This window comes from Adiantum capillus-veneris, chromosome 28 (assembly GCF_014529385.1).
Source record: "Adiantum capillus-veneris isolate H3 chromosome 28, ASM1452938v2, whole genome shotgun sequence".
NCBI lineage: Eukaryota > Viridiplantae > Streptophyta > Polypodiopsida > Polypodiales > Pteridaceae > Adiantum > Adiantum capillus-veneris.
Genome location: NC_140958.1, coordinates 95,575,769 through 95,591,552, shown reverse-complemented (window position 1 = coordinate 95,591,552; position 15,784 = coordinate 95,575,769). Strand labels below are relative to the sequence as shown.

At 50.0% G+C, this 15,784-nt stretch overlaps 1 protein-coding gene across 1 annotated transcript in view; it reads left to right on the top strand.

Moving 5' to 3' along the window:
• LOC147420920 (uncharacterized) overlaps window positions 1-15,784 on the top strand; it is a 36,947-nt gene that overhangs the window by 869 nt on the left and 20,294 nt on the right. The gene's annotated exons all lie outside the window — the stretch shown is intronic.

Sequence of the window (15,784 nt, the reverse complement as noted above, 5' to 3'; positions counted from 1 at the left end):
AGGGCTCAACATCAGTGTCTTGAAACATTAAGAGTTTCCATGGTGCCAATGGCCCACAGAACCAAAAATCTGACCCATTCAAAAAACTCCGTAAATTGAGACTGTGGAGAGTGGAGCATCCCAAAAAGCCAGAATCGTCTCTGAAAAATGCCGGAAGGAAAACGTAGTTGAAGAGCAGCCGACACTTGCCGAACGAAGGCTCTAGAGCAGTGACAACCCCACAATAAGTGTGGCACAATGTCCTTAGCTTCATGGCATCTTAGGCAGCGAGAAGGCGCAATATGCCGTGCATGTAATAAACTGCCGACAGGAAGAGCTTCCACTAAGCAGGACCACAAGAAAATACATTCCTTCAAAGGTAGATGATCTTGCCAAATGCTAGACAATGTTCGTTGCATAGGATGACTTGGAGAGTGACCATAGTTGATTACCGTGATGCACAATCCACACATCAGATTGCAGGATGGCATAAACATTGCCAGCTGAAATGCATTCCATTCTAGTAGCAGCAAGATTCCTATCAGAGAAGCGGGACTCCACATCCAAAGGAGGAATGGCTAAGTGATCAGTAAGCATGCTTTGAATTTCGTGCTATAAAGGAGAATAGTGGAGAGTTAACCGAAAACGGGACACCGCATCAGTGAACGAAAGAACATGTCCTGTGTCATCCACCACCTGATGCACGTGGCAGATCCCTTTTTGGGAAAGAAAGTACGCTTGGCAAGGAGACCCTTGAACCAAAGTTGAAGAGAATGCCTTGCTCCAATGCAGACTCTCTAATCGAAGAGAGTTACCTAGAGGGGATGCCATGCTAAATGCGAAGTGACAAACTTTCAATCTGTCACAACTCTGTGATGTGGGATCCGAACACACACACACACTCTCGTGCAGGGGGGGGGGCAACTCCCGAAAACTGCGGGTGCAGGTGACCTGAGACTGCTGACGTGGCTTGACTGACACGTGGCTGCTGCTGACGTGGCGCTGTAGTACGGACGCCCCGCGTTTGGCTGGGCTGCGTGCAGGGACAGCTTTTGGGCGATGCTTTTTGGCTACGCCATGCAGAGTAACAGGGAACGGGCGGAACGGGCCCCTCCTGTTCCTGGAACGCGTTCCCAAAGGGGTCGGATAGCCGGTACGGGAACGGAGGCGGAACGGAACGGTCATCGGAACAGTAACCGGAATCGGAACGTCAGTTGGAACGCGCGGAACGACCGGAACGGGGACGGAACGGGCGGTTAAAAAAAACTGTCCGTTGGGATTTTTTGAACGCCTTGCATGGTTTTGGGGGGAGATTGAAGAGAGGGGGTCTTCTCCTCTCCTATATAAGCCAAGGTCCTCAAGGCAATGAAGCATATGCTATCCCCCTTAACTTTCCTCTCTCAAGAGTCAAGGGCCAAGGCAAGGCAAGGCACTCTCTCCCCCTCCCTTGGGCCTCAAGGCTTTAAGCCTCAAGGCTCAAGCTTGAGGCTTGCCGCTCCACTTCTCCCTCAAGGCTCAAGCTCTACCTCTCCATCTCTCCATCTCTCTCAAGTCTTGAGTCATGATTCACTCATTCATCACCGCTCTCCCTCTCCCATGGGACTCAAGCCTCAAGGCTTTAAGCCTCAAGGCTCAAACTTCACCTCTCCCTCACTCTCCACCGCTCCATCCCCCCCCCCCCCCCCCCCCCCCCCCCCCCCCCCCCCCCCCCCCCCTCTCTCTCTCTCTCTCTCTCTCTCTCTCTCTCTCTCTCTCTCATGATTCCTTCCTTTCTCGAGTCTCATCACTTATGGCGCAAGCTTCCGCATCAAGTGAACGTGACCCCTTGGGTGCCAAGAAGAAGGACGAAGCATCATGGTGGGATGAAGTGCATTCCCGAGTGTTGGGAAAGTCCGGTGGTGCACGCGCATGGAAGTGCAAACTATGCAACTTCGAACGGCAATCCCGCACAACCAAAGTCCGTGCTCACCTCCATAAGCTAGAGGGACAACAAGTAGCAATATGCAAGGTCGTCAACGAGCAATTGTTGAAGGTATTTGAAGCCAAGGATGCCGCCATCAAAGCCAACAAAGAAGAGAAAGAAGCGGCAAGGCCTAAGCGTCCCGCAATCGACCCCAACAATTTGGTTTTTCCCTCTTCTATACCTTCTTCATCGGTTGGTGGTGATAGCAATGCGGCAACGACGGAGACGGCGGCGACATCATTTCGATCGGCATTTTCAATGCCTAACACTACTCCACTCTCCACTCCCAAATCTCACCAACGCACCCTACATACCACTTGGGATCCAAAAAGGAAGGAGGATATGGATGCAAGTGTTGCCCGCTTTTTCGATCACGATCACATGCTCTTCATAAAGGCTCGGTAAGACTTACTATCATTTTCATACAATCAATCATCTCGATTCTCATTCTCATCTAAATAGTAAATACTTATACCTCTTGTGTGCAATGTCTAGGTTGGAGTACTTCAAGACCATGTGCACAAGGATTGGAAAGTATGGGGCACGCTACATGCCACCCTCTTCCGAGGCCCTCCATACTACTCTACTCGATAGAGAGAAGGCTGTTGTGGAGATGGCAACCCTCAACATGAAGAGGCAATGGACGAAGTATGGCGTGACCCTCATTGCGGATGGATGGAGCGACACTAGGAGGAGGTCCATCCATGGCATTGTTGCCTATTTCAAAGGGGAGATGTATTTTGCCCACTCCCATGACGCCACGGAGACAGGAAAATCAGCAGATGTCCTTACGGGTGAGTGGGTCTCCGCCGTAGAGACCATTGGGTCGGATCTTGTGATAGGTCTGGTCACCGATGGGGAGGCATCAAACAGGGCAGCCGGAGCTATTTTGGAAGGTGCTTATCCTCACATCACGGTGTCCTTTTGCATGGCACATTGCCTTGACAACCTCTTGAAGGATTTCGGCAAACTACTTTGGATAGAGCCTCTCATTGCATCCACGTCCAAGGTGGTTGCTTTCATCAACAACCACAACATACTTCGAGCCGAGTTCTTGAAGCGGTCGGGGGGCAAATCGCTTCTAAAGTATTGTGAGACCCGCTTCGCCTACAACTATCTAATGGTGAACCGCTTTGTAAGAGTGTCAAAGTGCAGTGCGGCAGCTCTTCATCAATACAGAGTTTGCTGATACTACCCATGCAAGTACAGCCATAGGGATCATTTGTACATGGAAGGTGGAGAATCCTGAGTTCTGGGAGTCCCTAAAGAGTATTGACAAAATGGTGAAACAAGTGATCCACTTTCTTAGAGTGATGAATGGTATGCAACCTTGCCAATGCAAGGTCTATGAAGCAATGGATCGCATGGTCGAGGCCCTTGAAGAGCATGAGAAGAACTCAGATAGGCTCGAAGAAATCAAAGTGCTTTGCTGTAGGAGGTGGAATACCTATAGTTCATCTCTTCATGGTGCAGCTTTTGTGTTGGACCCAGAGTTCCAGGGTGCAAGGCAGGAGCATGATTCGGAGGTGAACACACATTGGAACACCATCTTGAAGAAGCTTCACCCTGATTGTGACATGCAACGCAAAATAAAGGATCAACTTGCATTTTACAGGGATATGCGAGGATCATTTGGGACAACCGATGCCCAAATTGATCGCACGAAGATTTCCTCCGTCTTGTGGTGGCAAGAAAATGGTTCAGATGGTCCCAATCTTCAGCGACTTGCCGTCCACATTCTCAGCCAAGCAGTTAGCTCCTCTTGCTTGGAGCAATTGTGGAGTGTATATAGCCACATTGCATCTAGAAAAAGGAACTGACTTGGAGTGGAGAAAGCAAATGACCTTGTTTTTGTCAGTGCAAACTTAAGAATGCTTTGCAAGTCAGCATCCGAAGTGGGAGATGGAGACAGAGGTAGAGGTGCTTGGAGAGGCAGGAGGATCTACACATGAGGATGAGCGTATGCAGGACGATTGGGATGATATTCACGACGTCCAGGACTCCACTACAGATTGGGAGGTGGGATGCTCTTCTACCCCTACCCAGAGGTGAACATCAGGCATGAGTCACGACTCATTGCTTATTGGTTTTTGATATTTGTTTCCTTTGTGGCCGCCGGCTTTGACCCCTTTTTGTATTGCACTACCATATGAGTGATTGAGTCTTGACATGTCACCTATTGACTCTTATAGTTGTTGTTTAACCCTTGAAGCCTCTACGTGTCTTTTTGTAGCGCCTTGGCTGGCATTGTAGGCCGTCTTTATAATTTGTGATCTAGCATCGTTTTGCTCCAAGCTTTAATGTGGAGTCTGGACTCTATTCTTCAACTTTGAGTTAATGTTCTTTCTATGTAGTATGAACTTTGAAGAATCAAGATGCTTTTGTAAAGGATGATCCCAATTCATGTATTGTGTACACTATATTGCGCAATCGCGTGTAAGCCTTAAGACTGAAGAATCATTGCAGAGCATGCCTAATTAGGATTTTACTTGGACTAATGGGTGTGTATGGCTCTCTACTAACATATAGGTTAAATCCAACTTAATTTAAGCATATTTTAAACTTACCGTTCCGGCCCCTGTTCCCGTTCCGCCTTTTTTTTTTTTTTGGGGGGGGGGGGGGGGGGGGGGGGGTTTTCTGGAAACATTCCGGAGGTCCCCGTTCCCGTTCCGGGTAACTCTGACGCCATGGCAGAGAGCGAAAGCCTTTTGCTTTTTGCTACGCAATTCTACAAGAGAGAGAATTTGCTTTATTCTATGTAAGCTGGAGAGAGAGAAAGAGCTTTAAATTTTAAAGTTGCTTTAATTTTAAAAGCCTATTTTTAGAGGTAGTTTTTATGGGCAGCTTTTAAAAGAAGCTTTTGGGGCTCTGCTTTTGGCATCCCTTGTACTCTTTAAATAAGTGGGTAGGCCACTCACAACTCAGAGCATCTGGACGCAGAGTCTGAGTGTGAGCGCTTGCCCGCACTCTTGTACTTTGAACTCAGAGAAATACAAAAAGAAATACCAAAAGGGGCACCAGTCTTTGGGGCCAATATCTCTAGGCACGGAACTCCGCCGGACTAGTGTCGAATCAATTGTGAATTGTGAACTGTTTTGAAGCATTTATTTGTGCTGTCACGGTAGATTCTTGACTTGGAGTGTCCAAGTTTATTACATTGGTATCAGAGTGCGGCCGATTTCTCTTCTACGGGAATTCCGATCCCTAAATATTTTTTTTTCGCGGCACTTATGGCTTCAGGCAAGGATCAGTCGGCTCCCTCTGCATCCGGAGATGCGGAGAGGGATCACAACGAAGATTCACGCAAGGAGTACAGCCCGCCTCGCCCTACTCGGGCAGAGCGTCAAGAGATGGAGCGTCAACAATTGATCGGCAATGCAACAAAGATGATGCTTAATTTTGCCAAGGACCCGAAATTGGCTAAATATATGAACAAGACTTCTTTTGAAGAGGTGCACACGCAGTGGCAAAAAACCACAAAATCACCCCCAAAACCCGCTCTCAAGAAACCTTCGACTCCCAAGAAGTATTCAGAGAAAGAATTAGAAGAGGTGGTTGATGTACGAATTGCTCAGCTTTTTGACGCGCAAAATAAAAAGCAGAAGAAAGGCATTGACTTCCCGGGTTATTTGGATCATGCACATATGACTTTAAGACATCAAAAGCCAACTGATTGTAAATCTCTGTCTGACCATCTGACTGTGGATGAAAAGCCGATGAAAAATTAAACTTAGTGCCAAAATTTTCAAAGAGTGCGGGTCAAAAATTGGACGTGAACTTTAAAAAGATCCTTCTACTAGTTAATGAAGCTGCCCATAGGGCTACAACGACCTCTACAAGAGAGGGCTACAACAAACATGACGGGGAGACTCCCAATGAAAAAACAGCATATGTACAATGAGGCTAAATCAAGAGATGGGAGGAGGGAAAAGCAACACAGGTGGACAGTAATGCCATCTGAGCACACCTTGGACCATGGTGAAGAAAGGCCCAGGGCGCCAAAGTCGAAGAAAAGCCTCTTTGCGCTCCCTCATGCGGTGGGAGCTGCCCTGGAGTCTCTCGAATTGTCCTCTGAGAGTATGGATTAGCTCTAGCCAAAAATCCCGAACAGTCTCTGCTGGTGGTACAGGGCGAGCCTCGAAGATGCAAAAGCAGTGGGCCCAATAGATGAACCAAAGTGTCAGGCCGCAGATGAGCTCCCAACACTCCTCTCTCACTGCACCACTCCTATGGCGTAAGCTCTGTAGTAGGTTGGAGTGTAGGTTGACCCCCCTACATCACTATCATCCTACTGGTGGAGGATAGCTCAAACTGAAGTGCCGGGCCCGTGAGAGTGGACCAAGCAGCTGCCCCCCACGTGTACTGTCGAGGAGTGGAAAGAGCTGGCATCAGTCGAAGAACACGAAGCCAAACCTGCTGTGCCAGAGGACAGTTCCAAAGACAGTGCTGCTGACTCTCCACAAGATGGTCACAAGCTGCACATGCTGCCGAGAGACCACTATGTACCAACCAACTCCCAACTGTTGTAGCTCGATGTGCAACCAGCCACTGGAACAACGTGACTCGCCTCGGCTGTCTGGAGTCCCACAACCTCTCCCAAAAAGCTGCCAAGAACTCAGCTGTGAGACCCTCCTCCTGTCAATGAGGTGTTGCAGCAGGACGAGCCTCTCTCTGCGCTGCCAGTATGTGACGTCCCAGTCGAGAAGTGTACTGAAAGAATGGGACACCTGGATGATCTGCTAAGGAGAAGGGGTCCCTCCAAGACCACTCTCCAGGGTCCCACTACACCCGTGCCAATGGACAGCTCTCCCAAGCCCACAATCTCGAGTGGCCAGTCGCAAGAGTTGCTGGGTCAGGATCAATGACACAATTCCTACCACAGATGCCCACCACTCGGATCCTCTGAAAACAGCACTCTGCCACCTGTGGGGCCTCTACTGCAACTCGGTGTAAGCGTCCCCCACCTGTAGCTCAAAGAACAGGGAGGGTACAGTCTCTGAGCAAGCCCGAACCGAGATGAGAACCTCCAGTCGCGTGAAGGCCCCCATCCATCTGGGTGCTGTTGACTCGAGAGGTGTGAGCCACTTAGCAGGTAGTGCCTCTGAGATGTCCTGACATATGCTATGCACCCCTCTCATGCCCTGTAGATGGATGCCCTGAAGCTCCTCTGACAAGCCTGAAAACTGAAGCCAATCACCTAAAGTGCAAGCTGGACCCTCTGCCATGGGACCCCAGGAAACATGTGGCCTACTACCAACCAAGTGGCCTCTCTGAGTGCAAACCATGGGGTTCCAAACAAGGGGCTGTCTCAGGCACTCCTCCGTGCAAGTAGGCTGCCGCTGCTCCAGGCCTCTTCGTAGTTGCTCCCAGGATCGGAGCAGACTCACAGCCAAGCGATCCTCCAATCTCCTGCTCAAGCCAACTCTGTGCATCTCAGTGAAAATCAGGGGCCTCCAGCCAGGGCTCCTCTCCTGGAAGGAGTCCTCTGACGATGAATTTCTCTAAAAGGGCTCTGCTCTGCTGTGCTGGGTCTATGATCCCCAACCCTCGCTGAGAACAAGGAAGGATGATGACCTGCCATGTCACTTTGGCCCGGGCTATCTGATTGTCACGCCTTGACCAAAGGAAGTTCCTAATCAGCCTCTCCACTTGGCTGATGCAAGAACTCGAAAAGATCCAACAAGAAGTGGTGTACCACATAGTAGCCAACAACACCTGGTTGGCCACTACAACTCTGCCTGCCAGAGAAAGTCGTGCGGAGCTCCAATGTAACAACTTCCTCTTGAGCAATCTGCTGCTCGGGAGACAAGTCCAGGCCAACCTGACAGCCCAAGTAACGAACTGCAGTCCCTGGGGATATCCACCTGAAACCCTCACCTGGCTTCCAATCAGGCGTAGGAGCACTACCAATCGAGAAAGCCACAGTCTTTCTCCAGTTGATCAATGCGCTTGATGCACAATAGAAGGTCTCAAGAGCCTGCTCACACCTGTGAAGGTTGGTCTCCTGGCCATCTAAGTACAGGGCTGAGTTGTCTACAAACTCAGCGTCCAATAGCTCATCTCCTCGAATAGGGAGCGCTAAGCCTTGTATCCAACCTGCTGTGAAACCAAAAACCTGCTCATCGCCTCATCATAGAACAAGAAGAGGAAGGGGGCAAGCGGGCAGCCCTATCTGACCGAACGTGTGAGCATGAAACGATCACCTCTACCTCCTGACAAAAGTACGTGACTGTGTGCCTGTCTGTATAGAGCTGACACGCCTCTGATCCAAGCATCTAAGAAGCCCATCCTGCGTAGAGTGCCCTCCAAAAAGTCCCAATCAACTCGATCGTAGGCCTTCTCAAAATCGAGAAGAAGTCTCACCAGATCCTCACCACGGAGCCGCGCGAGGGCAGAAGCCTCCCAAAAAGTAAAGATGTTGCCAAGGATACTACTCTCCTTGACAAAACCTGTCTGTATAATGCTCTCAAGAAGTGGCTGAATCCTCAAACTTAAAGCCTTGGCAAGAATTTTGTAGGATGAGTTGAGGATGGTGATGGGTCGCCATTGTCGAATCTCATCCAAGGAGCCACCCTCCTTGGGAATGAGGTAGATCATGCCCTCACTCATGCTGTCAGGCATCTCTCCTGTGTGCAAGATGTACTGAAAAGCGGTGCAAAGATGTGAGCCAAGCAAGTCCCAGTACTCCAGGAAAAAGCTAGGAGTCAAACCATCCTCACCTGGACAGCTACCACGGGGGAGTGCTCTGAGAGCCTCGTGTAGCTCCTCTAGCGGAAGAGGTAGCACAAGCCTCTGGCGCATCTCCTCAGTCACAAGACAAGGCATCTGTGCCCACACCTGCTCTCTGCATGCCTCCTGGCGCTCTGACTTGGGCTTTGCAGACAGTATATCTCAGTAAAAGTCAGTAGCAACTGCACGCATATCCTCTTGTTCTAAAGCAACTAACCCGTCGGGCCTCCTCAACTGACTAACCTTGGCATGCGTATGCCGGGGTCCCACTGCCTCAAAGAAAGCACCTGTCACTCTGTCACCCACCTGGGTCCACTGAGATGTCTGTCTATGGAAAGCAAACTCATGGCGCCTCAACCTCTGTGCTGACGAGCTCTTGGCGAGCCTGCTGCAACTACTCCTCCAACCAAGGACTGTTTGGATGCTGCTCCTCCATCCTCTGCAGGGAAGCAACGCCCCGTCGGAGACGCTGCTCCGCCTCTCTCGCTGCAACCAGGCGAGGCGAAGACTCCTGAAGGAAGAGACGACTAAGCTGAGCAAGTCCAGAGGCCACTCTATCAGCAGGAGAATCCTGTAAGTCTAAGCTCTCTGTTCAAAGAGCCTCCACTCGCTCTCTGAGCGTAGAGTCCAGCAAGACCCTCTCAGGGATGCGTAGCATCGTGCTCCCCATCCTCTGCCTATCAATCACTGTGAGGATCACTGGTGCATGGTCCGAAAAAGAAGTCTCAGCCAAAATGCCAACAGTCCCACCCAAGTCACAGAAGTGATCACTAGTGTAGAAGCGATCTATCCGAGATAGATTCACTCCTCCCACTCGACGGTCCGAACGAGAGAGGGCCAGGCTGTCAGGTGGCCTCACAAAGCTAGAATGCTGCCACACATCTGAAACTCGCAGAGTCATACACAACCTCTCCCAAGCTGCCAACTCATCTCCATGCACAGTAGTATGGCTACCACCAACCTTGTCAGCTGGGTCCTCCAACATGTTGAAGTCTCCCCCAATGCACCATTGCTCTGCGTGTGGTAGGGACTCTGCAACGTGAGCCCAAAACTCTGCACGTGCGCTCGCCATATTGGGCGCGTAAATGTTCAGGAAGCCCATCAAGCAACCCTGAACCTGCATAGTAATCCACTGAGCCCTGCCTAGCACAATAATCCCCCTGTCCACAATGGCCTATTGCAAAGAGTCCGCAATGGTCATACATACCCCACCTTGGATGCCTCCAGGTCCAAAAGCAGCTGACCAAAAAGTCTCATAGCAGCCACGCAAAATCTGACCACATTGCCGAATGTGGCTCTCACAAAGATGATGCTCCTGCAGCATAAGAATGTCAATCTCACCACCCACAAGGCATCTCTGCAGCTCCTGACGCAGTCGACCCCTCTGACGCTGAAACTGGGACCCTCCTAATCCCTGCACATTCCATGAGATGATCCTCATGGAGTCAAGTGAGAGAAAACAGATGCTGCCACAGCAGCCAACCTCTCTATCTTTGAGGCCGGTTTGGATGGGGAGTAATCCGCATCCGAACGACCTCTAGACAAGCGCGTAAGAAGTTACTGTCCCACCCAGGCCCAAGCCGAGCGTGCAACCCGAAGGGCTACATCTTCTGTCCAAGAATCCTCATGCACAAAAACATAACACGGAGGGCACTGAGTGTCAGCAAACAAATGCACCACAATGTGCCTGCAACCCGCTGCATCTGGAGGTGCCAGGCTGAACTTGGCAAGAGGCCAAAGTGTCTGCACCAGATCTGTCACTGCTAAGTCCCCTGTGTGGTGTGACAACTTAGTAGCTTGGGTCTGGAGCCGGTCAAGGACTGTGTGCTGGGTCCACTCTGTGAGATCCCTGCCACACAACGGAAAGGAGAAACCCACCGCTGTGTCCAGGGCCTCAATGCCTCTAGCTGCAAGAAAGAGGACGTGGACTCAAAAGCTGGACTCCTCCAAGTCGGAAGAAGAGTCACCTAGAAACCGAGTGAAGCTGTAGTCGAAGAAGTCCCAACGTCTGCGAATGTCGAAGCTGGTCAGACCTCTAGGGACCATTGCAAAGGGAGAAGTGAGCACCAAAAAAGGCGGCCTCAGGTGGGGTTGTCCCTCTCGAGCCACACGGCTCGTAGCGAAAGCACTACCAAGAGAACGCCTCGCAGCAAAAACTTGTCCTGTACCCTGTGTCTGAGGAGGAATGGCGGAAGGGTCGGGAGACGAGACTGAGGGCCCCATCGAGGAGAGGGGAGGGGCGGGAGGCGAAGGTGGAGGTAGGGACGGGGGAGGCGAAGGTAGAGGTGGGGACGGGGGAGGCGGGGCGGCAACGGCTGAGGGAGGAGGCGGTGGTGGAGGAACTGAAGTGGACGGGGCCTCCTCAGGCAGGTCCTGCTGAAGGGGGTCAAAACGGTTCCTAGTCGGAACCCAGTGCTGCTGAGCTACAGAAGGTCGGCCACTAGGAGGAGCAGTGGGTCGAGCTCTCCCCTGATGGCGGCGGCCAGGCACCTGCTGCCAACCATCAGCTGGCCGATCAGTGGTCTCTGTCGATGTACCAGCCTGTGCATCCTGTGTATCTGGCTGCTTGGTATGCTCAGCCTTGGGAGGCTGCACATGCGTTGTGGATTGAGGTCTCCTGCGAGGACATGCCTTTCTTATATGGCCCATCTGCCTGCAAATGAAACACTGGTTCGGGAGACCCGAATACTCCACACTCTGTCTGATCCATCCCCCACTCACCCTAGGCAGCAGTACCACCTTGGGGAAGGAGTGCATGTTAGGAACAAGAACCCGCACAGTAGGTAGACCTGCGGCCTTGGCCACAACTGAAGCTGCCATGCGTGGAGACTCCAGAACTGTCGCAAACATGGAACCAATCCTGGGTAGGAGGGGATGGTACTCTCGCCTCAGGCCTGGGAAACAGACCGAAATCGGCAACTTTGCCTCCTCCTCAAGTACATCTGTAGTAGGGTCAAAACCGTGATGCCAACATCGGAAGTAAGCTTGAGTTGCTCTGATACCGAGTGGGCTCATCGAAATCACCTTGGTCGTCATATCTGCAGACTCGAACTCGACTTGGTAGTACCCTCTCCCAAGGATGTGGACATCGGTGATCTTGCTCACATCGGAGAGAAGGCGGGCCTGTGGTAAATCCCGAACCTCGCCCCGATTGGGCCGAGTGCCAATGATCTTACAGATAACCGAAGTGGCTTGCAAGCGCTTCACTTCGGCCATCAAGCTCGCTTGCTCTTCCGGCGAAAGAGCAAGTCAAAGGGTCGGCTCCGCGGTGTCGGGCGAGGGGGCTTCAGTGGAGTCCCTCTAAGGTGGAGCAGAACCCGCCATTCTGTGTCTGCTGCTGAGTCAAAGAGGGCGAAAATGGCGCGAAGCTCCCAGAAGGCTGCAGGGACAGACTCCTGCGAGCTCAACAGAGAGGATGGGGGGGAGGCGAAAAAATGAATGCGGGGACGCAAGGGGCGGACGGGCGGGCTGAGGCGGGAGAGCTAGGGGTGGGCGGGCTTCGCGCTGGCTGACTGCACGCTGCCTGGCTGCATAGAGTGCAGGGCAGGGCAGCGCGAGAGCGGGTTGGGGGTTGGGGGGGGAGGAGATAGCGATGGCGAGGGAGAGGGGCTACAGGAAACGTGCACAGAGGGAGGGGGTGGAGGCAGCGACAGTGAGTTAACAGATTGAATAGCCGAACCGGCCACCTTTATTGGACGTGAACTCAACATCCCTATCTGAAACAATCGATTTTGGCAAACCACAGAGGGGGTACCAATGCTTAATGAACAACCGTGCTACATCTTGTGTGGTGATTGTGGCCTTACAAGGAATCAACATGCAAAACTTGCTGAAACGAACAACAATTGTCAAACATTGAGTGTTCCTTGAATGCAAACTAGGTGGAAGGTTAGTCACAAAATCCATGGAAATATCTTGAAAAGGTCCATTGGAAATAGGCAGCGAAAGCAAGAGACCTTGCTGCTTACCCCGAGGAGCTTTTACCTTTTGACAAATAGTGCACTATGTGACATAACGAAACACATCTTTTCGCATTTTAGGCCAAAAAAAGAATCTTTCTATTTTTTCCAGAGTGGTGTTCATTCCCCTGTGCCCACCCGTGAGAGAGTCATGTGCATCATGCAATATGGTTGTCGTGAGAGAGGGCAACACACATAGACGTTGACGAAAATACAACAAACCATCACAAATGAGATAGTTGCTTGGCCCTTGGGAAGCAAGAGCTTGCAACCATTGCTTACCAAACTCGGAATCCGCATATCGGTTCTTCATGCTATCGAAAGACACACCCTGACGAGAAATTGTGGATCTTGACTCAAGAGCCAGGATCTCTCCTTTGCGACTTAACGGATCTGCAACAGGGTTAGCTTTTCCAGGCACATACTCAATCAAACCTCCAAATTGCTCAAAAAATTGTGACCACCGTGCTTGGCGATCACTCCAATGTGCACTAGGCATAGACTGGAGCCACTTGAGATCTTGATGATCTGTGCGAACTGTAAACTTACCATAAAGAAAATGCTTCCAATGCTTAAGAGAGTGAATGACAGACAAAAGTTCTTTATCATAAACTGAATAGTTCTTTTCTGCACTATTGAGCTTCCGACTAAGGAAAGCTATTGGACGACCATGCTGCTGAAGCACAGTGCCTATGGCGACATTGATCGCATCCGTCCATACCTCAAAGGGGTCATCCCAAGAGGCAAGGATAAGACACGGCGATTTGTCACTGCAACCTTGAGAGCTGCAAAAGCCTCAATGGCTGCCTCGGGCAAATCCACGTGCTGACGGCGAGTCTTTACTGCTTTCAAAACATCAATCATAGGTATGGCAATGCGTGCACTATATGTTTGACATAAACCAAGAAAAGAACGCATATCATATGCAGTTTTGGGCAAATCCCAATTATGTACCTGTTTCACCTTCTCAGGGTCTAGCTTGACACCTTCTGCAGAAATGATATAACCCAGATAAGTAACTTCAGTGAGAAAAAACTCAGATTTCTTAGCTGCAATATACAACTGACACTCATCCAAATGGGTCAATACCCTTTCTACATCCTTTTCATGTTGTTCCCACGATTCAGAAAAAATGAGAATATCATCGAGAAAGATGAGCACACATATACCAACCATATCGCCGAAACGGCCTACCATGAAACGGTTAAATGTACCCATGACACCTATCAATCCAAAATGCATAACAACATACTCCCATTGTCCTCGCTCTGTGCAAGCGGTTTTGAAGATGTCGCCTTTGAATACCTTTACCTGATGGTATCCACTCTTGAGATCGACCTTACTGAAGACCTTTGCCCCATTGAGCCCATCAAGGATATACTCAATGCGAGGCATCGGAAACTTGTTCTTGATGGTCATCTTGTTCAATGCCCTGTAATCAACACACAAACGAGACGAACCATCTTTCTTGCGGACAAACAAAATAGAGGCAGCAAAAGGACTTACACTAGGACGTATGAATCCTCGAGCCACCGACTCCATGAGTTGTCGCTGTAACTCTTCTTCTTGTGTCTTGTTCAAACGATAGGGAGCCTTACTGACAGGTTGTGCCCCCTCCGTAAGCTCGATGCGATGGTTCTGCGGCCACTCGGGAGGGAGACAGGGTGGAAGATCATCCTGCAAAAAGAGATGCTTAAACTTGGTAAACAAAGCTGAATACCTGTCTGGAGCCTGAATGCTCTGGGTAACTGGAGAGGCATAAATGAATGTCACTTGTGCTTCTCGTCGTAATTCACGCTTTGCCTGCACATGAGATAATAGGCAAAGAATGCAGACTCTCCTCACCACGAATGATCATGGGAGAGTCACTTTTGGCATTCAAAGTGAGAATATTTTTCTCCCAATCAATGAGAGGGTTATGCTCACGAAACCATCTAATACCCAAAATCATATCACATCCTGAGAGAGGAGACACGACAAATTTCCTACGGAAAAGCAGCTTGCTAAACTGTAAACATCACATCACGGCACTCTTGTGTGATGAGAGAGTCCATACCGGGAGAGCGAAGCCCGACACCTCGAGAGGAGACGCCGGACTAATCTCTAGGCGGGCTCTCTCTACAAGAGAGGCACTAATCACATCATGCATACTGCCTGAATCAAACAATATGACAAAACACTGACCCTTCACATGACCATAACTCTTAAAGAGAGACTCCTCAATGTGTGTCAGAGACATTTGAAGATTCAAATTGGTTCATTAGAGTGCTTGTGGTAGCTGCGGGTTAGGTGGGGCTGTCTTAGGACAAGCCGCTTTTATGTGACCCTTGACGTGACATTGATAACAACAACCTTCCTTAGCATAAATGACTTGTTCTTCTGCCGTTATGTGTCACAAGGCAGGCACCACGTGCCAATAGAAAAGAACAGATTGAACAGACTTTTAGCACTTCAATAACAACTGTTCAATAACAATTGAACTGAGAGAGAGAGAGAGACGACACGCGACACGGAGTGGCGAAATTCCACCCCAGAGAGTATTGGCCCCAAACCTTGGCGCCCCTTTCGGTATTTCTTTATATTACTGCTGATTCGCAAAGTACAACAGCCGGGGAGCACCTCCTCTGCAATCTGCGCGTTGAAGAGTGCCAGAGAGGGTCCCAAGGCTCATATTTAAAGGCCCAAAGCCTAAAAGCATCAAATATGAAAAGCTGACCCCAAAAAATCACTTCCCTAAAATTTCAGGATTTCCCTAAAAATCCGCCGCGAATTTCGGGACGTCCGTAAAGGTGCCACATCATCATATTTTGATGTGCAAAGTCTTTTGAGTGTGTTCTGCTTTATTTTTAATGCCTTTATGCCACTTGGGACCCCATCGGACGGGATCCCCATAAGTTAGTAGGACTTCTTCTTCTGTTGCTTGTTCTTCTTAGGGTTTCTAGAATTAGGGTTTGTAGGTTTTAGGGTTAGGGTTTCAACAGTTAGGGTTTCTGGCAAAAATTAGGGTTAGGGTTTCTGCTCTCATCTGTAAGTTGGCTCCATTCTTTAGGCTTTGATACGTCAGCAGTTTGTTACATCTCCCCTTCTTGAAAGAGTAATCGTCTGCGATTACACCATATCTGCAAAACAACTCAAGTTAGCTCAAAAAATTTCC